This window comes from Scyliorhinus torazame, chromosome X, assembly GCF_047496885.1.
Source record: "Scyliorhinus torazame isolate Kashiwa2021f chromosome X, sScyTor2.1, whole genome shotgun sequence".
Lineage (NCBI taxonomy): Eukaryota > Metazoa > Chordata > Chondrichthyes > Carcharhiniformes > Scyliorhinidae > Scyliorhinus > Scyliorhinus torazame.
Window position 1 is genome coordinate 30,671,575 of NC_092738.1, and position 27,277 is coordinate 30,698,851.

The 27,277-nt window shown below is 45.9% G+C and overlaps 1 protein-coding gene across 8 annotated transcripts in view; it reads left to right on the plus strand.

Moving 5' to 3' along the window:
• The window catches only part of lima1a (LIM domain and actin binding 1a), a 164,380-nt gene that overhangs the window by 46,357 nt on the left and 90,746 nt on the right, over positions 1–27,277 (plus strand). Inside the window, exon 1 of one of the 8 annotated variants that reach the window (XM_072493969.1) lies at positions 18,136–18,154. The exons of the other annotated variants lie outside the window; for them this stretch is intronic. The gene's annotated coding sequence lies outside the window, so the exon portion shown is untranslated. Of the gene's footprint in view, positions 1–18,135; positions 18,155–27,277 lie in introns of those variants that run through there. 8 annotated transcript variants of the gene reach the window in all.

Genomic DNA, 27,277 nt, shown 5'->3' on the forward strand with positions numbered 1-27,277 from the left:
ACCTGAATATTATTGGGCGGCGAATATTGCGATGGTAAGAAATGGGCTGTGGGGACGCAGGTGGAGGCAGTGTCGTGTAGGCAGTGTTGTGTAGGCGAACGAGGGCTGTGTTGTTGGCACCCCTTCTGTGCTTCCCTGTTGTGCTTTCTTGTGGGGTTCGTCCCCACAACCCAAAGATGTGCAGGCTAGGTGGATTGGCCACACTAAATTGCACCTTAAGTGGATAAAATGAATTGGGTACGCTAAATTTTTTTTTTTATTTATTTTTATTTTTTTATAAACTTCCCACTGAACATCACATACCACTCCTCGGATTGGCCACAATGTTGCCCACCTCAAAACCACCCTCTTTTTTTTAATTTTTTTTTTTTTACCCAATTCATTTTTTTTCCAATTAAGGGTCAATTTAGCATGATCAATCCACCTGTCTTTTTTTTAAAAAATATAAATTTAGGGTACCCAATTATTATTTTTTTCAAATTGAGGGGCAATTTAGCATGGTCAATCCACCTAACCTGCACATCTTTGGGTTGTGGGGGTGAGACCCACGTAGACACGGGGAGAATGTGCAAACTCCACACGGCCAGTGACCCAGGGCCGGGATCGAACCTGGGCCCTCGGTGTCATGAGGCAGCCATGCTAACCGCTGCGCCACCGTGCCGTCCCCAATCCACCTATCCCGCACATCTTTGGGTTGTGGGGGCAAAACCCACGTAAACAAGTGAAGACTGTGCAAACTCCACACGGCCAGTGACCCAGAACCGGGATCGAACCTGGGACCTTGGTGCCGTGAGGCAGTAGTGCTATCCACTGCGCCACCATGCTGCCCCAGCCACCCTTTTATTAACCAACACTGCCGCCCCCTCGTCTTCATATCCAGCCCTGAATGGAACATCTGATCCCCCAACCTAGGTGCGTCTCCTGCAAAAACACAACGTTCGCCTTCAGACTGCTCCGATGCATGAACATACAGGACCATTTACCTGGTCCATTCAGCCCCCCCCAACTTCCACGTGACCAGCCGGCCCATGTAACGTGCCCCTCCAGGCCCGCCCTCCGATGTCTGCCGCTATCTCTCCCTTCCCAACTGCATCCATGTCAACAAACCTCCCAACGAACAAAGATAAACAAAAAGCAACTCTCCTTCGCCGCTCGCCTGTTGAAGCCCACCCCATGTGCTTTACAATGAACAAATAAAACTCCTCAAGTTCAATGTCCTCACACTCCCCAGTCCATGGTCCCTCATAAAGTCCATTGCCTCCTCTGGCGAGTCGAAATTAAACTCTTGCTTCTGGTGTGTCACCCATAAGTTGGCAGGGACAAAATCCCAAACTTCACCCCCTTCTAAAAGAGGGCAGCCTTTATCCGGTTGTACCCGGCCCTCTGCTTCGCCAGTTCCACACCCAGATCTGGTAGGCGCAACTCACCCCTTCCCAGGTGCATTTCTTGGTCTGTCTTGCACATTTCTGAATTTTTTCCTTGTCCAAAAATTATTTGCATTGGCCATCAAAGACATCTCCACTTCCAGAGAGGCAATCTGGTCACTTATGCCTCGAAAGGGCCATCTCCATGTCTTTTATCATGGCTCCATGTGCCTTTTACCATTTCGTTGGTCCTCTCCAAAGCCAAACAAATGGGAGCCTCTTCCATTGATTTGCGGAAGTCCCCAGGCACAACCCGTCAGTGTTTGTCAAATTCTGTCACCAAGGTGCTCGTAAGCATCTCTGCCTTTAGTGGATTGTTCGGAGTCCCAGAGACTGCCTCTGCCATCTTACCGAGCCCCGAGAGGCCGCTGACTCTTGTCGACAAACTTCTAATTTCAACTGTATCACATTAAATCTTTTTCCCTATGTGGGTTTTTAAACGAAAATACCCCCCGACAGGGCTCAAATGTGCAGTACCCTAGCGGGAGCTACCTCGTGCACGTCTTCCCAGCGCCAGCGAACGGCGCACAGCCAAGAAACACATGGCTGGGGGAGTGGAGAATCCAGCCCATTGTTGGGTCACGTAGGGAGAGCTTGATGGATGAATGTTGTGCTGCAGTAGCCACAAAAGAAAGTAAAATTTGTTGCTTTCACTCTGTCACATTCTGAAAGTTGTTTCGATATGCATTCTTGTGTTTTGTTCTCATGGTTGTTGTTTGTTTTTTTTCTTCCTCGATTCCCTTTCCAATTTTTGTTTGGTTCATCTTTCTCTTTTCCCTTCCTGGGTTACCAGAGCCGCTACCCACCAGCAGTAACATTGTCAGCATGACGTAAGACCATTCAGTGAGACTTATTATCTGAATTGCTTAACTGAGCTTTTGTTATGCAACAAGCTACCCACCTGTTGGCCTATGTGTACACCATTGAACAAATTGTAGGTGTATCTTTTTTCCCACCTGTTGCATTTTTCTTTTTGGAGTACTGAACTAGTGTACATCAATCATTCAACCATAATAACAATGCATTGTACAGAAAGTCTTCTATTCCCAGGGCTGCTGCTCTGAACAGACTTGGGATTGAATAGCCCTTTGTGGCTTTCTGCATGTTATACAGGTTGTAGCCCCTTCACTTAATCCTCATCAAATCTATTAGTAGCAATTTTGTATTTCATTGTTGTAAAAGCGTATTTTCCTGATCTGATGTCATGAAGATTTCCCCCCCCCCCCCCCCCTTATTTTCAGCCTTGCTGTGCACAACTGTATCTCGCACTTTCAAACGTGTTTGTGTTTTAATATTTGGACATTAGCTGTAAATGACTTCTTCGAGGGTTTGGTTTACTGCGCACAACATGGGAATCTCTGAGTTGAAGGTGCACTTCTGCAAGAAAGTGCAGAAGTGGGACCTTGCATAGTAATGGTGTTTTGACGGCGGCAGGGTGGTGCAGTGGTTAGCACTGCTGCCTCATGCTGCCAAGGACCCGGGTTCGATCCCGGCCCCGGGTCACTATCTGTGTGGAGTTTGCACATTCTCCCTGTGTCTGTGTGGGTTTCACCCCCACAACCCAAAGATATGCAGGGTAGGTGAATTGGTCACACTAAATTGTCCCTTAGTTGGAAAAAATAATTGGATACTCTAAATTTATAGAAAAAAAAGTAATGGTGTTTTGACCTCTAACCTATATTGTCTGGTAATTGGCTAAGATAATTTTTAGGTACCTTACAAGAGAGAAAGACTGATCTGTCCCTGCCCGCCCTTAAAGACAAAAACGTTTTGTTGAAATGTATTGACAACAGCAGGAGGTTTATATTTTTATCCACCCTTTTTTAAATCTCCCTCCGAAAGGTGGATTTCCACAAACACGTTCCATATTGTGTACGGTTTCTTATTAATTATTTTGTACTTGGCCGTTTTGTATAACCTTGGATGTTGACTGGGTATTTACTGTTGAGTCCCAGGTGAAGGTGCTGGTGTTTGAAGGACTGTTTTAAGCACTCCGTTTCTCCTGCACAGTGAGGTTGGGGCCAATCAACTTTTTCCAATTAAGGGGCAATTTATCATGGCCAATCCACCTAACCTACACATCTTTTGGGTTGTGGGGGTGAAACCCACGCAAACACGGGGAGAATGTGCAAACTCCACACGGACAGTGACCCAGAGCCGGGATCGAGCCTGGGACCTCGACGCCGTGAGGCAACAGGGCTAACCCACTGCGCCACCGTGCTGCCCGCTCCTCTATTCTCTTGGGGTTAATCTGCACATGTCCTGAAAGGATTGTGAACCTCTTCAGTCCCAGAGCCCTGGTCCAGGAATAGAGCCCAGAATAGAGCTGTCCAAACCTGCTCCAATGAGCAAGATAGGCTGGGCTATAAATGGACTGTCCCCTCTTTTTGTTAGTTTGTTTTTAAATGACAATTAATGGACTGTTACGCAATAAACGTGCAAACTATGGGTGAATGTTGCACAATCTCACCTCCACGAATACAACCAAAGTTGGCAATAAATATTATTTGGATTTGTTTATTGTCACGTGTACCGAGGTACAGTGAAAAGTATTTTTCTGCGAGCAGCTCAACAGATCATTAAGTACATAGGAAGAAAAGTGAATAAGAGAAAATACATAATAGGGCAACACAAGGTATTTGGGGAATAATAGGTTGGATACTGATGTTTGATCTTTGGCCTGTGTTCAAATCCAACCTATACTAATAGCAGGAAGAGTCTGGCCCTATGGGGCAGCACGGTGATGCAATGGTTAGCACTACTACCTCACAGCGCCAAGGACCCGGGTTCGATTCCGGCACCGGGTCACCGTCTGTGTGAAGTTTGCACACCCGTGTCTGTGTGGGTCTCACCCCCACAACCCAAAAAGATGTGCAGGGTAGGTGAATTGGCCATGCTAAAATTGCCCCTTAATTGGGAAAAAATAAATCTGGTTTTATTCTCTGTTTTGTGATCACTTTTTCCACAAATTTTGAGACGGAGGTATTTGTTTTAACATTTTGAATTTGCTTGGCGTTTTGGGGGTGTGGGGGGGGGGGGGGTGGAGATGATGGAGGTGGAGGAGAAGAGCAAGGAAAGCTGTACATGTTGAAGATGTGCAATAATACCTGATTGTCCAGTTTATGGAATCTCTCAAATAATACAACGCAGTGAAAGAAAACTTTAATAGACCCTTTCGCGTCCTCAGGATATCAGTGAAGTAAGTGTCTTTTAAAGAAAGTGGGAAACATGGCAGTCATTTTGTATAGAACAGGTTCTCACAAACAGCAATTGGGTAATGACTAGATAATGTTGGTTGAGAGAGAAATAATTTGCTAGGACTCTCCTGCTTTTCCAATATTGCCATGGGATCTTTTATGTCCAAGGGCAGATGGAGCCTCAGTTAACCTTTAACCTCCTATCCGAGAAGTGGCTCTTCTGACACTGCAACTCTCCTCAGTAAGGCATTAGTGTTGCCTAAATGTTGTGGTCTAGTCTCGAGTGGGACGTGAGCCCATGACCTACCGATTCGAGTAAGAATGCCATGGCTGCTGCCTGAAGGCCACTTTTTTTTCTTAAATTTTGTGGTCTCCATTCGCTTTGAGAAAAACAACGGGTACAATCTACCGGCCACTTTGTGCTCTCGCCTGAGGGGCAGTGCGGCCGGTGGATGCCTCTCGTGGGTTTCGTGGCAGCCTTCATGCCTCACGGGATCTACGCAAGTCCTGGGAATCGACTCAGTCAGAATCTTGCCCAAAAGGGATGTGAAGGGGGAGGGGTGCGGGCATGTGGGGGGGTGACATTGCTCATGTGTGGGGGATCACAAGTTCACTTTAAAAAAATATATATATATATTTATTAAAGTTTTTTAACACAATTTTTCACCCTTGCAAACAATAACCCCCCCCCCCCCCGGGGTAACAAAATAGAAAGAAAACGCACATAGCAAGATATATACATGGTAAAACGATATATTACAGAGCTTTGTACACTGGCTCCCTCCTGTACATGCCAGTTTCCCAAATCTTTCCTGTGTTCTCTTGCTCAAACACAAAGGACGCAAAGGCCAGAATGCCGGCCTCTTTCGCCTCCTGCACTCCCGGCTCATCCACTACTCCAAATATTGCTAGTCCCCAGCTTGGCTTGACCCGGACTTTCACCACCTGAGATATTGCTCCCGCCACTCCTCTCCAGAGCCCCTCCAGTCCCGGGCATGACCAAAACATATGGACATGGTTCGCCGGACTTCCTGAGCACCTTCCACATCTGTCCTCTACCCCAAAGAACCTACTCAACCTCGCCCCCGTCAAGTGCGCTCTGTGAACCACCTTAATTTGTATCAGGCTGAGCCTGGCACACGAGGAGGAGGAATTAACCCTACCTAGGGCATCAGCCCATAACCCCTCCTCAATCTCCTCCCCCAGCTCCTCCTCCCATTTACCCTTCAGCTCCTCTACCACTGCTTCCCCTCTTCTTTCATCTCCTGGTATATTGCCGACACCTTGCCCTCCCCGACCCATACACCCGGGATCACCCTGTCTTGAATTTCCTGTGCCGGGAGCAACGGGAATTCCCTCACCTGCCGCCTCACAAACGCCCTCCCCTGCATGTATCTAAAAGCATTTCCCGGGGGTATCTCAAACTTCTCCTCCAGTGCCCCTAGGCTTGCAAACGTCCCATCAATGAACAGGTCCCCCATTCTTCTCATCCCAGCCCGATGCCAGCTCTGAAACCCCCCGTCCATCCTCCCCGGGACAAACCGGTGGTTGCCCCTGATCGGGGACCACACCGAGGCTCCCATTGCACCCCTGTGCCGTCTCCACTGGCCCCAGATCCTTAGCGTTGCTGCCACCACCGGACTCGTGGTGTACTTTGACGGCGAGAGTGGCAGCGGTGCCGTCAGCAGCGCCCCCAGGCTCGTTCCTTTGCAGGACGCCATCTCCAACCTCTTCCATGCCGCCCCCTCTCCCTCCATCACCCACTTACGGATCATCGCCACATTTGCTGCCCAGTAGTAGCTCCCTAGGTTCGGCAGCGCCAACCCTCCTCGGTCCCTACTGCGTTCCAGAAACCCTCTCCTTACCCTCGGGGTCCTATTCGCCCACACAAACCCCATAATACTCCTACCTACTCTCTTAAAAAAGCCCTTGGTGATCACGATGGGAAGGCACTGAAACACAAAGAGAAACCTCGGAAGGACCACCATTTTGACCGACTGCACTCTACCCGCTAATGAGAGTGGTAACATGTCCCATCTTTTGAAGTCCTCCTCCATCTGCTCCACCAACCTCGTCAGATTCAGTTTATGTAGGGCCCCCCAACTCCTGGCTATCTAGATCCCCAGGTACCGAAAGCTCCCCTCTGCCCTCCTCAGCGGTAGATCGCCTATCCCCCTTTCTTGGTCCCCTGACTGTACTACAAAAAGCTCACTCTTCCCTACATTGAGCTTATAGCCCGAAAAATCCCCAAACTCCCTGAGAGTCTGCATGACCTCCACCATCCCCTCCACTGGATCCGCCACATACAGCAACAGGTCATCCGCATAAAGCGACACTCGATGCTCTTCTCCCCCTCGGACCACCCCCCTCCATTTCCTAGACTCCCTCCAATGTTATGGCCAAATGTTCAATCGCCAATGCAAACAACGGGGGCCAGGGGGCACCCCTGCCTCGTCCCACGGTACAGCCGAAAATACTCCGACCTCCGCCGATTCGTCACCACACTCGCCACCGGGGCTCTGTAAAGGAGCTTAACCCAACTAATAAACCCTCCCCCGAATCCAAACCTACGCAGCACTTCCCAGAGGTACTCCCACTCTACTCGGTCAAAGGCCTTCTCCACGTCCATTGCTGCCACTATCTCCACCTCTCCCTCCACCGATGGCATCATTATCACGTTTAGGAGCCGCCGCACATTGGTGTTTTGTTGCCTGCCCTTTACAAATCCTGTCTGGTCCTCGTGAATCACCCCCGGGACACAGTCCTCGTTCCTCGTAGCCAGCACTTTTGCCAGCAACTTAGCATCCACGTTGAGGAGCGAGATCGGCCTGTACGATCCACGTTGCAGTGGGTCCTTGCCCGCTTTAGGATCAAATAAATCGTCGCCTCCGACATTGTCGGGGGCAGGGTCCCTTCCTCCCTTGCCTCATTAAAGGTCCTCACTAGTAGCGTGGCCATCAGGTCTACGTACTTCCTGTAGAACTCCACTGGGAACCCGTCCGGTCCCGGGGCCTTCCCTGCCTGCATACTCCCCAAACCCTTGCTCAGCTCCTCCAACCCAATTGGTGCGCCCAAACCAGCCACCTCTTGCTCCTCCACCCTCGGGAATCTCAATTGGTCTAGGAATCATCTCATCCCCTCTTCCCCCGCTGGGGGCTGGGATCTGTACAGCTCTTCATAGAAGGCCTTGAATGCCTCATTTATTTTTGTCGCACTCCGCACCGTGGCTCCCCTTCCATCCTTGATTCCACCTATTTCCCTCGCTGCCATCCTCTTACGGAGCTGGTGTTCACAAGTTCACTTTTGAGATCGGGGCATCCTCTCAAAATGGCTGCCCGATCTCTGAGTTCAGCTTCCCAGTGCTGAGCAAAATTCTAAGTGTGGGCTAAACCGGTGAGAAACTCCCCAGGTCCAAATAAGTGACTATGGGCGCGATCCAATGGCCACGCTCCGCTGGAAAAACAGCTCGCTGCGGCACAGCGTGGCTGACTGCACTCCCGGGATCTACCTGGGTGCCCACCTGACACTGCCAATGTGCCCAGGTGGCATTGCCAGCTGGCATGGGCGCTGCCACGGTGCTGGGTTGGCACTTTTTGCATGTGCGATCAGGTCAGGGGTGCCCTGCGTGGTGGTGGGGGGTTTCTGGGGCATTCAAAAATGCTGCCCCGATCTCTCGCTGCACTGGGGAGTTCTGGTGAGTGGAGCCCCCCCCCCCCCCCCCCCCCCCCCCCGTGTACAGATATGTGATCTTGGCCACACGTTCCCCATTGAGGCCCCTTCTACAACCCGAGTCATGCACTGCGAGCGCCAAGAAATACACAGCCAAACGCGCTCACTGTGGGACTTGGGGCTCGATTCGAATCCGGAGTATCCCAGCTAGCGATCAGAGGCTGACACTTGTCTGGTTTAAAATCTTTGTCCAACGCCTCTTGCTGGAAATCATGAGCAACCCAAATTTATTTTGGCAGGTGTAAGTAAGCTGGAGTGAAGTGTAGTTACCTCACTGGTCATGTTTCACATATTGGTTGAGACCTGCATGAGAGTCTTTTGGGGTGTTCTGGGCAGTGTTTGTAATTGTTTGTTTGGTACTGGTTTGGTATTTGCACTAAACCAGCATCCGTTTTTATTGCTGTGGCTACTTCAGTTTTCCTTCTGATGATTAATTGGAAAACTAACATGAGAAATCTCCTGACCTTATTTCAGCAATGATCAAATTGCCTCCCAGCTTCCAATTTGATCTATCTTGGGTTCTAAGATTTGGAACTTCAACACAGCAGTAATAATTTGATGCAATTATAATAGAAATAGACGAGAAAGAAAGCTGAGATGTGTGAATGCGAAGTTTCAGAACATAAGAACATAAGAACTAGGAGCAGGAGTAGGCCACCTGGCCCCTCGAGCCTGCTCCGCCATTCAATGAGATCATGGCTGATCTTTTGTGGACTCAGCTCCACTTTCCTGCCCGGACAGCATAACCCTTAATCCCTTTATTCTTCAAAAAGAGGGCAAGAGTTGGACACGAGCCCGGAAATACAGGGGTGACCAAAAGTGTACGTTTGCAAAAAAAAGAGTGCTGAATAGAATTAAATGGAAGCTTAGTGGTGATGGTTAATGGAAGCTTTTTTTTAAGCTCTTGCCCATGACCAATTCTATTAGTCGACTATGAATTAAGGCATTTTGTTTCCTTGATGCAGCCCTCCTGTCCTTCAAAAAGCCACACCATCTAATTTACTGGAAACTATGCCACACCCGTTCATTTTTTTTTATCAAGGACATGGTCTCTTTTTCTAATGGTGCCACTAACCTTCAAACTCTTCCTACTTGAAAAGAAACTAATTTAAAAGAAAAGTGTTGCTTCAATCCAGTGGTGACTTTTGCCACCAATAAATACCTGTAGGGAAAATCCTGATTAAATGTAATCTGTCATCATTCATTTCGCTTTCATTTGTGATTTCACTTTCATCTGTATTGCTGTATTGCTTGATTATTCGGGTGTGGGTACATCACTGCCAAAACTGTCTGATTTCCTCCCTCGCCAAACATCTGCATGTTTCGTGTTCTATGCTTTAATTTCTCACCATTTTCCTGTTTCCTGAGGCAAAGGGATCAACCCTGGAACTTTCTGTCTGTTCTCACTGGATGGAACTTGCCAAATGAGCCATCCAGGAACCTGCTTATTATAAATAAAAAATTAGACCTGTTTTAAACTGGTTTGCCCAGAACCAGTTCACATTTGTGGGAAGGAGGAATACTGTACCTTTTTTTTTTTATCCGAATAATCCCTCCACTGTCTACTCTACACCCACACACAACTACAAAAAACAATCTGACATTTTTCCAAAAGACGATTACTCAACAAAAATTCCCACATCTTCTCCATTTCATTGGCACTCATTCTATAAAGGTAATTGAAAAAGCTGTACATGGAAGCCAAATTTTCAGTTTACTGTAAATAAGCCAAGGGAAGTTACTTGGATGTCAATTTAAAATATTGACAACACCAAAAACTCTAGAACAAGTGCTTGTGGACGTGCACATACATCTTTGGTGTACCTTGCAATTCCAAAAGCTAAGTTAAAAATTTTCTCTTTCCTCCCTCTCGCCCCCACCAGTCTTCCTGTCTGTGCTCACAAGCTCCTAGATCCCAAAATGATCTCTGAGAATGTTAGATACTGAGTTCAACAGTGCATACTAATGATAGAAATACTACTTTGTTATGTGATAACATGATACCTACGGACAGCAACATGGCGTCTAAGGATTTTGGAAAGGAAGGAAGGGAGGTGAGGTGGAGATTGTAAAAGTGGAATTTAAAAAAAAGACGGTAATGATTTTGAAACGTCGAGGACTAGTACTAGTACCTGAATAAAGGGAAGCAGTTACATCCCAGAATATAAATTCTATGGAGTAATGGGAGTTTTATCCTATTTTTATGCTTTTTAGTTTTCCAAGGTTATGCCAAGATGCCACTGGCAATAGCAGTACAAAAATGTCCCTCACTGATGGGTTAATGATTGACATTCTGAGCAGTCTGGTATAATAATATAATCTTTATAATCACAAGTAGGCTTGCGTTAACACTGCAATGAAGTTACTGTGAAAAGCCCCTCGTCGCCACATTCCGGTGCCTGTTCGGGTCACAGAGGGAGAATTCAGAATGTCCAATTTGCCTAACCAGCACGTCTTTCGGGACTTGTGGGAGGAAACCGGAGCACCTGGAGGAAACCCACGCACACATGGGGAGACCGTACCGACTCCACACAGACAGTTATTCCAGCCGGGAATCAAACCCGGGTCCCTGGAGCTGTAAAGCAACAGTGCTAACCACAATGGCAACATGGTAGCACAAGTGGCTAGCACTGTGGCTTCACAGCGCCAGGGTCCCAGGTTCGATTCCCCGCTGGGTCACTGTCTGTGCGCAGTCTGCACGTTCTCCCCGTGTCTGCATGGGTTTCCTCCAGGTGCTCCGGTTTCCTTACACAGCCCAAAGACGTGCAAGTTAGGTGGATTGGCCATGATAAATCGCCCCTAGTGACCAAAACAGTTAGGAGGGGTTATTGGGTTACGGGGATAGGGTGGAATTGAGAGCTTAAGTGGATTGGTGCAGACTCGATGGGCCGAATAGGAGACCTCCTGCACTGTTATGTTCTATGCTACCGTGCCTCCCATATGCAGCTTTTAACACTGGAAACCCCAAAGACCCTTTGTTTAGGGAGTAAAAAGGTTTGGACCTCAATTGACTGTATGGACCTTCTCCTACCAAAGAACAGTTATTTACGCAAAATATTGTTGGCTGTCAGCTTTCCTCTCAAAAGGCACAAAGACTCGTACAAGGATACACAGTTCAGTGAAAAGAGAAAATTTAACTAACTTTTTAAGCTGGTATCATGATGGGGAATGTTGCCATGAGGGGTACGAGAGGCAAAAAGCTTGTCGTCATGACAGGAATTCCTGAAGTGTCTTGCTATTAATGGATTACTTTGGAAATGCAGTCACTCTCTTTTGTAGGTGAAAAGATGGACTGTTTAATTCTAGGAGCACTGGTTTGACACCCCCCCCCCCCCCCCCCCCCCCCCGCAACATAAAAAATAGAGGAATTCTGCCAAAGGTTAAAAGTCAGTGGCTCCAGGTCCAGGTTACATGTGTGGTGTTTCTTCAGGCAGGATCGAGGAACACTTGCAGGCTCTCAATTTCATCATGTAGAGCAACTTGGAAGCAGCTTATTCACACGTTCAGCTGTGCACTGGCACTGAGCTGCAAGGAGGCTTATCTTATTTTCACACGCAGTTGGTTCACCTTCTTGAAGCAAAACCAACTTTAAAAAGGTTTTTAGAGCACCCAATTCATTTTTTCCAATTAAGGGCCAATCCACCTAGCTTGCACATCTTTGGGTTGTGGGGGCAAAACCCATGCAGACACTGGGAGAATGTGCAAACTCCACACTGACAGTGACCCAGAGCCGGGATCGAACCTGGGACCTCGGCACCATGAGGCGGCAGTGCTAACCCACTGCGCCACCTTGCTGCCCTGCAAAACCAACTTTTAACACTGCTTTCCAGGCATGGCTTGTTTTATGGAGCCATAAATTACCATGTGACCCTTGCACACAATCCACCAGGATCAAGAGCTTTTCCGCTTCTTTTAAAAACTGTTTAGTGGGCGACATGGTGCAGTGGTTAGCACTGCTGCCCAGAGAGCTGAGAATCCGGGTTCGAACTCTGCCCCGGTTCACTGTCCATGTGGAGTTTGTACATTCTCCCCGTGTCTGTGTGGATTTTGCCCCCACAACCCAAAGATGTGCAGGCTAGGTGGATTGGCGACGCTAAATTGCCCCTTAATTGGAAAAAAATAATTGGGTACTCCAATTTCATAAATTTTAAACTGTTTAATTACCTTTTTTATAAAAGGATGCACATTTCGCAGCAACATGAAGGATACAAGTGATGGGTCTACAGTGCCCAAAAGGTGGTTTCGACCAGTGCCTCTAGTGCTGCTGTCAACTCAAAATGATGTTGTTTGCAGTCTGCGGTGCTTGCACCTCTTTCTGGCCACTGGTACACGGTACAGCTGATTGCCCCACAGCAATGTGGTTTTGTTCTTGCTGAACTGTGGATCTGAACCTTCCACTGACTTTGGGCTCCCCTTGAGAGAGTTCCTTAGTGTTTTAGAATCACAAATAAATGTAAGTCTTTATTTCTGTTGCGTTGTCCGTGACCGTGAGATGCCCCAAAGTCCTCTACAATCAATGAAGTACTTTTGAATTGTAGTGATTTCTGTAAGAATGCGTCTGGGGGTCTAAAAATGCTTCTGCAATATAAGTCACACAAAATTAACTCTTTGCTAGAGAATGTGGATGACAATGGAAATGGCCTTTACTGCTTGTGATCAGCACTGTTTGCCCAATAATGGGGTGACTGTCCAGGATAAACATGGAAAGTCTTGGTCAGTACTTCCCAAACATTTTCCCATTTTGAGGCTTGAAAATTGCTGTGACCCCCCCCCCAACACAGTGAGAGTCATGTGGTGAGCGGAGCTCTGTGTGGCCGGGGGGGGGGGGGGAGCTGGTATTGATGTGATAACATGGAACTGCTTGAACTGGAGGATCTTTAAATACAAAAGTTTCACTTTTTTGATGAGGAATCCGGAAGATTGATCAGTTAGGCCGCGTCCATCATTTCTATTTAAAGCAAAGATTTGAGGGGGGCTCACAGCTGTTAACATCCAGTCTGAGCACCATGGCAGCCATTACTGCCTCCATGCTTGCGACCCACAGAAAGTACTGGTCTAGGTGATGGAAACGGTATTAGACTTTTCTCAGATATCAAGGAATATTCCAGCAGTAAATGGAAATAACTTTGCCTGCTTCAGGCTTGATGTAAACAGCAGATTTTGTAATGAGTTGGGTGTTGCCTCTGAGCAATCACCTGGAAATTTCCCATTGGTCAGTACCTAGTGGATATCTGTTTTTTTAAAAAAAGTGTGCAAATACTATTGATTTTGAAACTGAAAATCTTACACATACACCGATGAGTCAGTACTTGTAACTGGAAAAGTCATCAGTTTGGGCTGTAACTCTTTGTCAGAATGAAAATTAGGGCAGCAAGGTGGAGTGGTGGTGGGATGGGGGTGGGGGGGGTGGGGCGGGGGTGGAGAGGAGAAAGAGAGCACCAGGGAAACACATACTCCAATCCGAAAGAGGAAGTTGATGGATTGAATGACCTAAATTACTGAATAGAAAACTGAAAATAGAATTACTTTTATGGTGAGACAGGATAAAGGCATGAACAAAAGACTGTGAATAGCCAAGATAGTGAAAAGAGCTGCAAAGCACACACACAAAACAAAGCAAGCACAAGAGACCTGGGGTGGTGGAGAGAATTGGGGAGAAATAATGAACCGAAGGTTGCAGGTATCTGAAGCAAAACTGCTTTAAATGCACGCTATGTCTGTTTCTCCCCAAAAAGAGAAGAAAGGTGCTTTGGAACATCCTGATGTTGTGAGGCACTATATACATGCCCACCTTTATCGTTTATATCATGCCTTTCGTGACCTCCATGCAGGCATCACAATGTGCTTTACAGCCAATGAGGTACAATCAATGTCCAGGAAAGATGTTTTGCTGTTCTGCCTAGTTGAAACGGTATAGGAGACCAAGAATAGGAGGGTGAGTTAAAGTAGGGCATCACGGGAAGGTCAGGCCAATTGCAAAGTGGTCATTTTCTTTGTTCTCTTCAACAGATGCAGTTAATAAAATAAAAACCCTCCAGTTCAAGCAATTAATAAAATATCGTTTTATTTAAAAATGTAAATTGTCTTGCATAGAAGGCGTCATGGACAGTGGCATTATGGTAGCATAGTGGTTAGCACAGTTGCTTCACAGCTCCAGGGTCCCAGGTTCGATTCCTGTCATGGGTCACTGGCTGTGTGGAGTTCTCCCAGTGTGTGTGTGGGTGGGTTTCCTCCGGGTGCTCTGGTTTCCTCCCACAGTCCAAAGATGTGCGGGTTAGGTGGATTGGCCATGCTAAATTGCCCTTAGTGTCCAAAAAAGGTTGGGTGGGGCTACTGGGTTATGGGGATCGAGTGATGGCGTGGGCTTGGGTAGGATGCTCTTTCCAAGGGCCGGTGCAGACTCGCTGTGCCGAATGGCCTCCTTCTGCACTGTTAATTCTATGATTACAGGGAGTGAATGATGAGTATTTTGTGTGCACAGAGGAGAGCTGCTGGAAGTGGGGGCTATAGAAGGGTAGACAAAGCTAGCTGGAGGAATCTGTCCCCTGAAAGGGAGGAGGAGAAAGATTTACTTGGTTGGATCATGTTGAAAAGATGATCTGAGAGGCGAGTAGGGTTGAAGGTGAGAAGACGGTGAGGGAAGTGGTGGAGTAATTGCTGAGGATCAGGCTTTGGGTTCTGTTGACCCTGTTAAAGGAGGCAGGGGGCATGGCATCACGGGATGAAGGGAGGAGATACTTCAGAAGCTGTCAGCAGAAAACTGAATAACCGGAATCAATTTAATGGAAGTGGAACAACTGGGGGAATGAGTGGAAGAGAGTCTGAGGTGGATCACATGACCGTGCGGGATGGGTGGAAATTTGAAGCATAGTTGGTAGTTATAAAGATTGGAATGGGAGTAGGAAGCAGTAGCACAACAAGTTGTCAATGCAACAGGAAGAGGTCGGGGAGGACATGTTGGGACTGGAACGGTGTTTCATATATCCCACAATAAGGTGGAAATAGCTGGAACTCGTGGGGTCACATGTTTCTTTTTTTATCTGGAGGAAATCAATAAAATTTGAGACGTTTATTGAAGGAATGAACTTGTTCAACCAGTCTGAGGGTGGGGGAGACTGTGTAGTGGTATTGTCACTGGACTAGTAATCCAGAGACCCAGGATAATGCTCTGGGGACCCAGGTTCAAATCCAATAAAAAATCTGGAATTGAAATTTAGTGATGACCATGAAACTGTTGTTGATTGTCATAAAACCCCAATCTCATCTCATTCACCTAATGAAGAAATCTGCCATCCTTACCTGGCCTTAATGCTATTCCAGAATCATTTTTTCTTAAATATTTTTATTAAAAACCTTTTCATTTATATGACAATAGAACAACATAATATAAAATGGATGTTACAAATTACGATATAAAAGGAACACACTCAGCAGTTAAGAACACACCCACCCCAACAATAAGCAAAAAATAAAACTGCCCCTAACAACTGACTGTGACTAACTCTTTAAAAAAGGAAATGAATGGCTTCCATCTCCGTTAGAACTCCTCTCCTGACCTTCTAATGGTATGCTTGACCTTCCATGAGGTCACCCAACCAGATCGAGGCGCTAGGCAGAGTAGGAGACCTCCACCCAAGTAGGACTTGTCTCCGGGCTGTTATCCAGACGGCAAAGGCGAGGGCATCCACCTTCCGCTCCTGTCTGCAGCACCGATGAGTTGGACACCCTGAAAATGGCCACCATGGACAAGGCTCCAATTTGATGTTGAGAATCTCTGACATAGTGTTAAAGAAGGAGGCTAACAACTTGGGACACAGCCAGAACACAGGAGGATGATCGGGCGGTTCCCGAGAACACTGCTCACAACTGTCATCAACCCCCCCGAAGGGAAAAGAAAATCTACTCATCCTCGCCTTGGTCAGATGAGCCCTGGTTGGAGTCATACCTGTACAAAGGAAGATGGTGTGGTGGTTAGAGGTCAATACTCTCAGCTCCAGAACATCAATGCAGGTGTTCCTCCGAGAAAGAGAGCAAAAAGAAAATAATGTCTGATTGGATAGAAGGCAGGAGAGGTTAAATAACAAAAATGATGGTGCAAGGAAAAAGGAGATGGTAATGGGACAAATAGAGAAACCCGATGGATCTGCAGGGTGTGTAAATGGAGAAAGCAGAATAATCACAACCACTGCCCCAACTTCGTTGGCAGCCTGATCTGAAATTGTTGAACTCACCGAGCTTAGAAGGCTGTAAACTTGAGTACAATGCAATATGCCTGTTGCATTGAAACGTATAAAATTCTGAAAGGGCTGGACACCGGGGTGATGTTTCACAGCCTCAGGATACAGGTTAGGTTATTTAGGACTGAGATGAGATGAAAAGAGGGTGGTGAACATGTGGAATTCTCTACCACAGAAGGCTGTGGAGGCCAAGCCACTAAATAGGTTTCTAGACTCTATAAAGATGTCCAGGGGTATGGTGGGAGTATGGATTGTGTTAGGAAGTTGGAATGAAATGAAGAAAAAAAATTGGATTAAAAAAACACCGGGATTTAGCTGCACTGAGCACTTGAGGTGCAGATTAGCCTAGCAGCAGGGTGAACCATACGTTTTTGTTAAGCAAATTGGAGATAGCAGTCTCGGGACCTAGATCATAACCATGCTCCGTTGCAAAGCAGAGCTCTCTGAGAATCAAGCTGTTGTGCAGAAAGAAAGCAGAAGAAGTCTGTCTTTGTTGGACCCACTCTAAACTAGAAGAAAGGTTTCCCAAAAGAAAACTACAGGTCCTGTGTGGTAATTATTTGCTGGATTTGGCTTGGTGTTAAAAACCTATGGGATGTTGTTTTTGGGAAAATGGATTCTTGGAATTTAGGTAAGAAGATAGATTTGGTTTGGAGGATAAATAGAGTATGATGTCATTTACGTGACACTGGGCGCGTCATTTAGGCGGCGCCGCTTTTACGCGGCGCCAAGACCGGCATGCTTAAATGATGCGGCGCTGCTTCTAGCCCCCTGGGGGTGGGAGAATAGGGGTTTGGGAACTGCCTCCGACGCCGGAGTGAAACACTCCGGTTTTCACTCCGGCGTCAGGACTTAGTCTCCCGATGGGAGAATTGCGCCCCTTGTATTTGGGATGCCCTCTCATTAAATCTCAGTGGGGTTCATAACAATTGAGATAGAAGATCAACCATGACCTGTTTTAATTCAAATTCTTTCATGGGATGTGGACATCGTTGGCTGGGCCAGCATTTATTGCTCATCCCTAATTGCCCCTGAACTGAGTGGCTTGCTAGGCCATGTCAGAGGGCATTTAAGAATCAACCACATTGCTGTGGATCTAGAGTCACATGTAGGCCAGACCGGGTAAGGACAGCAGATTTCCTTCCCTGAAGGGCGTTGGTGAACCAGATGGGGTTCTTGACAATCTCCAGAGCATTACCCAGGGCCTCTGGATTACTAGGCAAATGACAATGCCATCACCATTACCACTGGCAGAGCAGGCCTGAGGGGCTGAATGGCCTACTCCTATTTTCTGTGTTTCTGTGTCGTCTGTTTCTAGAATGAGTGAAATTGGCTTGTGGGCGCGGCATCCAACTAATTTGGAAGTTGTCCAAGAAGTAGATGTATGATGTGGGGAGTAATGTGTTAACACTTGTCAGGGAAGTGACCAAACCAGTAAGCAAATATTGTAATTTCACTGCACTTTCATCTGTCTTACAAATGCTAGTGCATTTCTGCAGGTGCCTTCAGACAAGTGCTGCTACCGACGCTGCAGTTTTTTTTTGGGGGGGAGCAAGCTTTTGTTCAGGTAATAATCAATTAATGGCCGATAAATGTGCTTTTTGTGTGTTTGTAAAGTATCTTTATCACTGCATTTGTGACTGAATTGGGTTTGTTGCGTGCAGTTCAAGCGTTCCTGAAATGTTTGTCTCATTGGAGGCACCTGTTCCAGTAAATAATTTTTTATCAAAACTATTGCAAGATATTTTTCTTTGCATATTCCCCTGGGGAATTTGAGGTGTTTGAGATTTGTGGTTCAGGAAGTTTCTATTTAATGTGGTGTTTTAATTAGCTTGCCAGTTTAAACACTAAATTGTATGAAGATGAGCGATACAGGATTTCTAGTAAGTATTTTCTATGCTGTAATTTTAGATACAGATACTTGTTGAATGAACAGGAAATCTACCTATAACTAATATCCCATGTTTCTGACACTTGCTGCTACCAGACGAGCAAATCCTAATTAAATGATAGTGGAATTAAAACCTGAAGTTGTGTTAAAATTCATTGTCTTGGTTAAAGTTCACTTGTACGGATAGATGTCAGTAAGCAGGAATAACAGCTGCAATAGTCGATACTATCATGTTGAAGTTTGAAGGATGATAAAACTGGAGTCATGAGTGTGGCCAATCCACCTACCCTGCATACCTGGGTTGTAGGGTTGAGACCCACCCAGCCACTGGGAGAATGTGCAAACTCCACGCGGACAGTGACCCGGGGCCGGGATCGAACCTAGATCCAAACACACAAAAAATACAATATTTTTGTATTTTTAAAAATTTTATTTTTGTTCTATAAATTTAGAGTGCCCAATTAATTTTTTCCACTTAAGGGCCAATTTAGCGTGTCCAATCCACATGCTCTGCACATCTTTGGGTTGTGGGGGTGAAACCCACGCAGACACGGGGAGAATGTGCAAACTCCACACGGACAGTGACCCAGAGCCGGGATCGAATCTGGGACCTCGGTGCCGTGAGGCAGCAATGCTAACCACTGCACCACCGTGCTTCCCAATTTTTGTATTTTTTAACTTTAATCTATTTCATACTTTTTAAATTGCTACTAAACAGGCAGACGATTGTTTAGCTTTCTTTGAAGGGAATGAGAGACTGTTGTACCATGGAACTATATTACCAGTAAATAATGCAGGAGGTGTGAGTAATGAAACCATATCCGTCTGCTATCTATCCCCTTCTTTGGTGTTGACTTGCATTTGATTTGCATGTAATCCCTCTTCATTTACTCTACTCTGAACTGGGTGATTGTGTTCCACAAGGTGGCAGTAGCACTTTGTAGGGCAAGCTGTGATTGTAGTTAACACACTGCAAACTTGAGATCGCCCTTAAAATGTATGGCATTCAATTTTTTCACCACCTTGTACAATGTCAGTCAAGAATGGATACGGTTTGGATAAAACCAAAGTGGTTGTGAATTTTGTACTGGTGGAATCTTGAATATGCATTCAGTTTGCTGTTCCTGCCATTGTATTATTCTGCTCTGTTTTTAAAAATAAAGTACCCAATTCTTTTTTTCCCAACTAATGGGCAATGTAGCGTGTCCAAGCCACAGACCTGCACATCTTTGGGTTGTGGGAGTGAGACCCATGAAGACATGGGGAGAATGTGCAAACTCCACACAGACAATAACTTGGGGCCAGGATTGAACCTGGATCCTTGATGCCGTGAGGCAGCAGTGCTAACCACTGCGCCACCGTGTTGCCCAGTGTTATTCTGTTTTGTTAACTCGAGATTACACTGAATGAATCTTTGTCTGTTTTATTGCAGACAGTCTCTCTGAATTGGATGGCTTTCCCCAGTATGGGTCAAGGTTTAAAAACTTGGGCCTGTCCAAGCATCTGTTGGGTGGGGAAGTGTAGAAATCAATCTTGTACATCATGATAGACAAGGGAGTCCAGGGTTATGGAGTAGACAGGAAAGTGGAGTTGAGACCACAACTCGATCGGCCATGATCTTTTTAAAAAAATAAATAAATTTAGAGTAGTCAATTATTTTTCTTTTCCAATTAAGGGGCAATTTAGCGTGGCCAGTCCACCTAACCAGCACATCTTTGGGTTGTGGGGGTGAAACCCATGCAGACATGGGGAGAATGTACAACCTCCACACAGACAGTGACCCAGAGCCGGGATTCCAAACCGGGTTCTCCGAGGCGCAGTCCCAGTGCTAACAACTGCGCCACATGCCGCCATCGGCCATGATCTTATCGAAGAGTGGTACAGGCTCGAAGGACCAAATACCTACTCCTGTGTCCAATAGTCTTTTTATAAGAGTATTTTACTATTGCATCAAAGAACAAAGAAAATTACAGCACAGGAACAGGCCCTTCCACCCTCCAAGCCTGCACGGACCATGCTGCCCATCTGAATTAAATATCTCTACCCTTCCAGGGACCAAATCCCTCTATTCCCATCCTAGTTATGTATTTGTCAAGACGGTCTTTAAAGGTCACTATCGTATCTGCTTCCACTACCACCCCGGGCAGCGAGTTCCAGGCTCCCACCACCACCATCGTTTTCTGCTATCCTATCTGACCCTGATGTGATGAGTCCTGCATCTGCCTGTGTATATAGTGCGAGGAAGATTAATGTGTGGAAGAAGGGAAAGTGATTTGTATCTGACTCGGATTTCGTTTTTCTTAGGTTGGGGTCAAGCTTTGATCTTTAATCATACAGCACCAGTTTTGTTTGGCTTGGCGGCTGGTGCTTTGAAATCCAGACTTTTAACGCGCCAGTGGCAATGGCTAACCTCCACTTGCAGTTTAAAGTTGCAGTTTTGACTTTCATTTTATGCTTGCGGACATACCCCGGCAGCTGGGAAAGGTTCATGCAGGTAACTGATGTGTAAACGGCATTATTGGTCTGTATACTCCCAGAAGTTGCAGCACAGAAACATTTGGCTCCTCTCGCGTGTGCTGGTTCTTCAAACGCAGTTATGTTTTTGATCCCCTTCCACTGACCTTTCCTCATCCATTTTGGATTCCACTTGTGTCATCAGAAAGCCTGGTGGACTTTCATTATGCACATTTAGACAGGGAAGAACCATGCATCCATTGTCTGATACTTCCCTTCTAATATAAAAACATCATAATGATGTGTTCAAGTGATAATTACCAGTAGAAGGATGTCGGGTAAGATGTTTTGAGCTGACCTGGTTTGGGTCCAGGGCTAAAGCTTGTTTAGAAGCTAGCTTCAACCGCCCCCCCCCCCTTTTTTAAATTTTTATTAATTACACCCCTTTTTCCCTTTGTCCTCTTTCTTTTCTCTTTTTTTTTTTTTTTTCCCCCAGCGCAAAGGCCAAGTCACTGATTCTTCATTTTTTTCAATTTAGAGTACCCAATTCTCTTTTTTCCCCAATTTTAAGGGACAATTTAGTGTGGCCAATCCACCTACCCTGCACATCTTTGGGTTGTGGGGGTGAAACCCACTCAGACACTGGGAGAATGTGCAAACTCCACACGGACAGTGACTCTGGGCCGGAATCGAACCCGGGTCCTCGGTGCCGTAAGCAGCAGTGCTAACTACTGTATCACCGTGCCGCCCTCTCACTGATTCATCCTGATGTACAATTCTTGGGTGTTGGTAGGCTCACCTGCGCCTTGCAGGAGTGGTAATTATGGGGGCGGCACGGTGACACAGTGGTTAGCTTTGTTGCATCATGGTGCCGAGGACCTGGGTTCGATCCCGACCCTGGGTTACTGTCCGTGTGGAGTTTGCACATTCTCCCCCTGCCTGCATGGGTCTCACCCCCACAACCCAAAGATGTGCTGGGTAAGTGGATTGGCCACGCTAAATTGCCCCTTAATTGGAAAAATTTAATAAAATAAAAAGGAGTGGTCATCCTTTGTGTGAGCTGGGATACACTTATCAAGTCTGTAAGTGCCTGATGTACTGGTTTCCAGCACTGGATGGCAATCGGGAGCCAGAAGACTGGCTCTATTTATCCTCTCCTAATGCTCGGGGATGCTGAAACTAATTGAAGCTACATGGCTGAGGCCCACACACTGCACAGACCTGGAATAGAATCTGTCTTTGACCTTGCCCTCTTACTCACCCTATTTCATGGTTTTTTCATAAACAATGGATTTATGAAGCTTTGCAGTTTTACAATTTGAACCATAAAATACACAGCTATACAACACTACTAGACTGTTACGTTTTCAGGAGGAAACATTTTTGAGCTGCACAATTCGATCCCAGCCCCGGGTCATTGTCTGTGTGGAGTTTGCCCATTCTCCCAGTGTTTGCATGGTTCTCACCCCACAACCCAAAGATGTGCAGGGTAAGTGGATTGGCCAAGCTAAATTGCCCCTTGATTTGAAAAAAAGAATTGGGTGCTCTTAAAGATTTTGAGTTGCACAAAACTGATTAAAATACTGGTGGCTGCAGAGTCCGTCTCTAGGCAGTTTGGGATGATCTTGTTTGAGAATCCTTCCATGGCATTGCCCCTCCCTTACTCTGTAACCTCCTCCAGTCCTCTGGGATATCTGTGCTCCTTAACCCATCTCCAGTTTTTCATTTGCTCCATCGTTGATGGCCGTTGCCAAGGCCCTAAGCTCTGGAATTCCCACCCAAACTTCTCTGATTTTCTACTTTGCTCTCTTCCTGTTTAGATGTTCCCTTAAAATGTACCTCTGACCAAGCTTTTGGTCATTTTGTCCTAATTTGCTTGTGTAACTCTGTCAAATTTTGTTAACCTCCTTGGAAGCACCGTGGGACACTTTTGGTAGATTAAAGGTGCCACAAATATGTTTGTTACATATTTTTGTTGGGGTATTTGTATGTACACAAACTTTTGTCAGTTTATTTGACGTTGTGCTGCTGATGCTAAATTATAAGCTTATATGGACTGCTAATTTCCAAACTGTTTGCAGGGCATCTCTCTGTACGAGATGAGATTAGCTCATTTGAGTTTAGATTTGAGGCCTGTACGGCTTACCTCCAACCATTCTCAAATAGAACCCTTGCATTAAGCCTGATATACAGTGAGTATCAGTAGGTTCATTGCAATTGCAGTGATTATATCTTGATGACGCAGAGGATTTACTGTGACCTGTACAAGACTGCGAGTTGTTTCCTCCAATAACCAGAACTTGCTAAAATGTAAGGGCAGACAAGAAGTTGACCCATGTCCTTTTTTCAATCTTGTTGCCAGGATGATGCGTATTGTTCACACACACCTTCTGGTTATTTTTTTAACCTGAAGGGCTCGGCAGGAACCCTTGACTACAGGAAAATAGATGTAGGGTGGGATTTACTGACCACCCCACTGCTTTTTGGCAGGGACGGTGGCCCACCAGCAGGATCTACCGTTGTCAACTGGATTTCCCGTTGAAAGTACCTCTTGTCACTGAGAAATTCGTGGGACCGGTATTTCCTGCCGGCGTGAACAGCCGGTAAATCCTGCCCGTAGCATTGCAATAGCCACTTGTAAAGACCAGGTATTTATGTCACTGTACCCCTAAATTTGAAAAGGAATTGCTTGTGGTATGTGGTGACATGTGAGAGTACTTTTAAGAAATGGGTGTTTATAAATGGGTGTGTATATAAGTATCTGTAGTGAGAGTACCTTTAAGAAATGGGTGTTTATTACTGCAATGATGTCAGAGTGGGTAGAACTGGGTGTCTGTCAGCTTTTTACTTTTGTTTTAGGCTGTTGCTGCAGGGTGTGTTTTAGTTTCGTTTTCAGAGCTGGATAGCTGCAGTCACACCCAGAGGGTGTATGAATCTCTCTCTAATTTAAAGACGATCCTGGTGATTTAAAACTAGTAACAGTAATGACTTTAACCTGATGTGCTTCTGGTAAAAGGTGTTTTAAGTCTTACGGATGTTAAAAGGAAAGCTTAAAGGATTACTTAGTGTTGTATTCTTTGGGGTTTGTATTTGAATTGATGGTTGCTAAGATGTTCACTGTATGTTTTAAAAAGGTTAACTTGAGTTCATAGAATAAACATTGTTTTGCTTTAAAAAAAAAAAACTTTTCCATTTCTGCTGTACCACACCTGTAGAGTGGGCCGTGTGCTCCCCATACCACAATCTATTAAAAGTTGTGGGTCAGGTGAACTCCATGCTACACTTTGGGGTTCTCTAAACCCTGGCCCATAACCGTGGTCTCTGCAATGCTGAGTGGTAATTCTTGTATGTGGGCCTCTGGTTAGCATCAGCCACTGACTTGACGCTAATCCAATCCTGTCATAGAATTGTAGAATGATATAGCACAGAAGGAGGCCATTCAGCTCATGCCTGTGCTCTTTTTTTTTTTAAGCAATAATAATTGCTCATTGTCACAAGTAGGCTTCAATGGAGTTATTGTGAAAAGCCCCTAGTCGCCACATTCCGGTGCCTGTTCGGTACAGGAATTGAACACGCCCGCAGGCCTTGTTCTGCATTAAAAGCCAGCTGTTTAGCCCACTGTGCTAAACCAGCCCCTTAGTAGAGCTATCCAATTAATCCTACTCGCCTGCTCTTCCCAAGCATCTCCCAAACCTGTAACCACAAGATGAACAGGGCAGCAGGTGCATTGAAACACCCACCACCTCCCAAGTTATACATTATCCTGACTTGTAATATACTGCTGTTCCTTCGTTATTCCTGGGTCATGATCCTTAAATTCCCTGCCTAAAGGCATTGTGGGAATATCTTTGCCACATGGAACACAGTCGTTCAAGAAGGCAGCTCACCACTACCTTGAGGGCAATTAAGGATGAGCAATAAATGCTGGCCTTGCCTGTGACACCCACATCCCATGAACTAATAAAAGAATCTGGTTCCACCACCATTGCAGACCAGGCATTCCAGATCACAATAGCTTATTGTGTTTTGTTTTAATGTTTCCTCCTGTCACTTCTGGTTACCAACTCCTGCCACTGGTGACAACTTATCCTTTTATTTATGAAGTGTGGGCAGCACCTAGCACCCATGTATGATGGCTGGTGACCCCTTCCCAATCATCGGGGTATGCCGAGAGCAATTCTAACACCTGTACTGTCAGCCTGGCTGTCATTAGCCAACTTAATTGCAGTAGGGAAATTTTCAGGTAGATGAGGAAGTAGCTGAAGTGAGTAATTGGAGAGTGATGCAAGTTAATATACCTGAGTGAAATGTGCCAGTTATTAGTGCTGGGGCTGCTGTGCCAATAATTATTGAGATTCAGGTATTCAGTTGAATGCATTTTCAGGTGGCACTAAACTTGAAGTTGGTACAATCGGAGCAGCTAGAGAGTTACAGAACAAAATTGTAAATAGAAGATACATAGTCAATGAAATTCAGTACAGATAAAGGTTGTGGCTATTAGAAGATATTGAAGGAATACGCTTGATGGTGCTGAATGAACTAGGGCAATGGTTGAAAAATCTGGGGCGGGATTCGGCGGGGCGGGCAACTCCGGCGCGAAGGAGTGGCGTGAACCACTCTGGCGTCGGGCCGCCCCGAAGGTGCGTAATCCTCCGCACCTTCAGGAGCTAGGCCGGCGCTGGAGTGGTTTGCGCTGCGCCATAAGTGATTCTGACTCTGGGTTTTTTTTTTACCCAATTCATTTTTTACAATTTAAGGGGCAATTTAGCAATCCACCTACCCTGCACACTGGGTTGTGGGGGCAAAACCCACGCAGACACTGGGAGAATATGCAAACTCCACACGGACAGTGACCCAGGGCCGGGATCAAACCTGGGACCTCAGCACCACCATGCTGCCCACTTCTATGTGGGTCTTGCATTCAGGATCATGTTGTGGGTTCCCCCAATGGAGTGTTGCTCAATTGAAGACCACACATCACCGTGTCCCCTGTTTATCTTTGTTTCTGCCTCTGCTCTTAATGGAAGCCTATTAATGTCCAAGATTCTTTTTGCATAAATATACTTTATTCATAAAATACCTGAAGAACATTGCACTGTGGCCATCTTTAAATACGTTGAAATGATGATCAAGTTTTCTACATAGATTCAATACAATTATAATATTCACTGTACACCTAACTTCCAAGATTGTGAGATGCAAGGGAATGTGTGATGCAGATGGATTAATGACAATCCCCAGATTTATTCTAAAATGTTGTCTGTTGAAGCGCAAAGATCAAGATTTCGCTCTAAACTAATTTACATGACATTATTGTATAAAGAACCCGTGGCTTTTTCCCCCACTTGAAGCTACGCACTGTTCCTATGCAAAGTGGGTGGACTGGAGTCTGTACGTCCAGCAAAAGTGTATTATTGCAACAGGTTTTAAAAAAAAAAAAAAAAAATCTTAACTAATTTGAGCTGGAGCAGTAATGATGGGATTGAAAAGAAGCCGATGTGTAAAATCCTGAAGAGATTCTCTTGTTTTAAAAAAAAATCATCCGTAGCCACCTCCGAGATAGATGTAATGTTACCCAGATTTCCAGATTGTGACTTGATTAATGGAGTAAAAATTGTCACATTCTCATGCATGTAGTTCTAGAGCTAATGCCTTTTAGACTTGACTACACCAGTATTTCTGGCTGGATAGCACTTTAGGATGTTGCTTAATTTTTAAAAATAAATCTTTATTGTCACAAGTAGGCTTACATTAAATCTGCAGTGAAGTTAATGTGCAGAGCCCCTAGTCGCCACATTCCAGCGCCTGTTCGGGTACACCGAGGGAGAATTTGGAATGTACAAATGACCTAACAGCATGTCTTTCGGGACCTGTGGGAGGAAACTGGAGCACCCGGAGGAAACCCATGCAGACGGGGAGAGAACGTGCAGACTCTGCACAGACAGTGACCTAAGCCAGAAATCGAACCTGGGACCCTGGAGTGCAACAGTGCTAACCATTTAGTTTGATGTTGGGGGAAAGCAACTTTTCTCTCTGGGTGAAGATTGAATTCCAAATATAGGAGCAGGAGAGGCACGACAGTTGCCCTGGGTTCATGAGGGAAAAGATTTAGCCCAGCATTCAGTTTCCTCCGCTCCAAATGTGTTTGTGCTGACATCAGGGCTCACACTCTGATTTTACCCTCCAGCAAGAAGTCGACCATGCACTGTCAATGTAGCAAAGTGTATCAGAGCGCTTCAGAGGAGCTGGCTGACTGGAGACAGCCAGTGGAGATTAATGAAGGTGCCTAAAGAGGCAACTTTTAATATTGCGGGATGGGTTTGCAGCAGCTCAAAATATGAATGT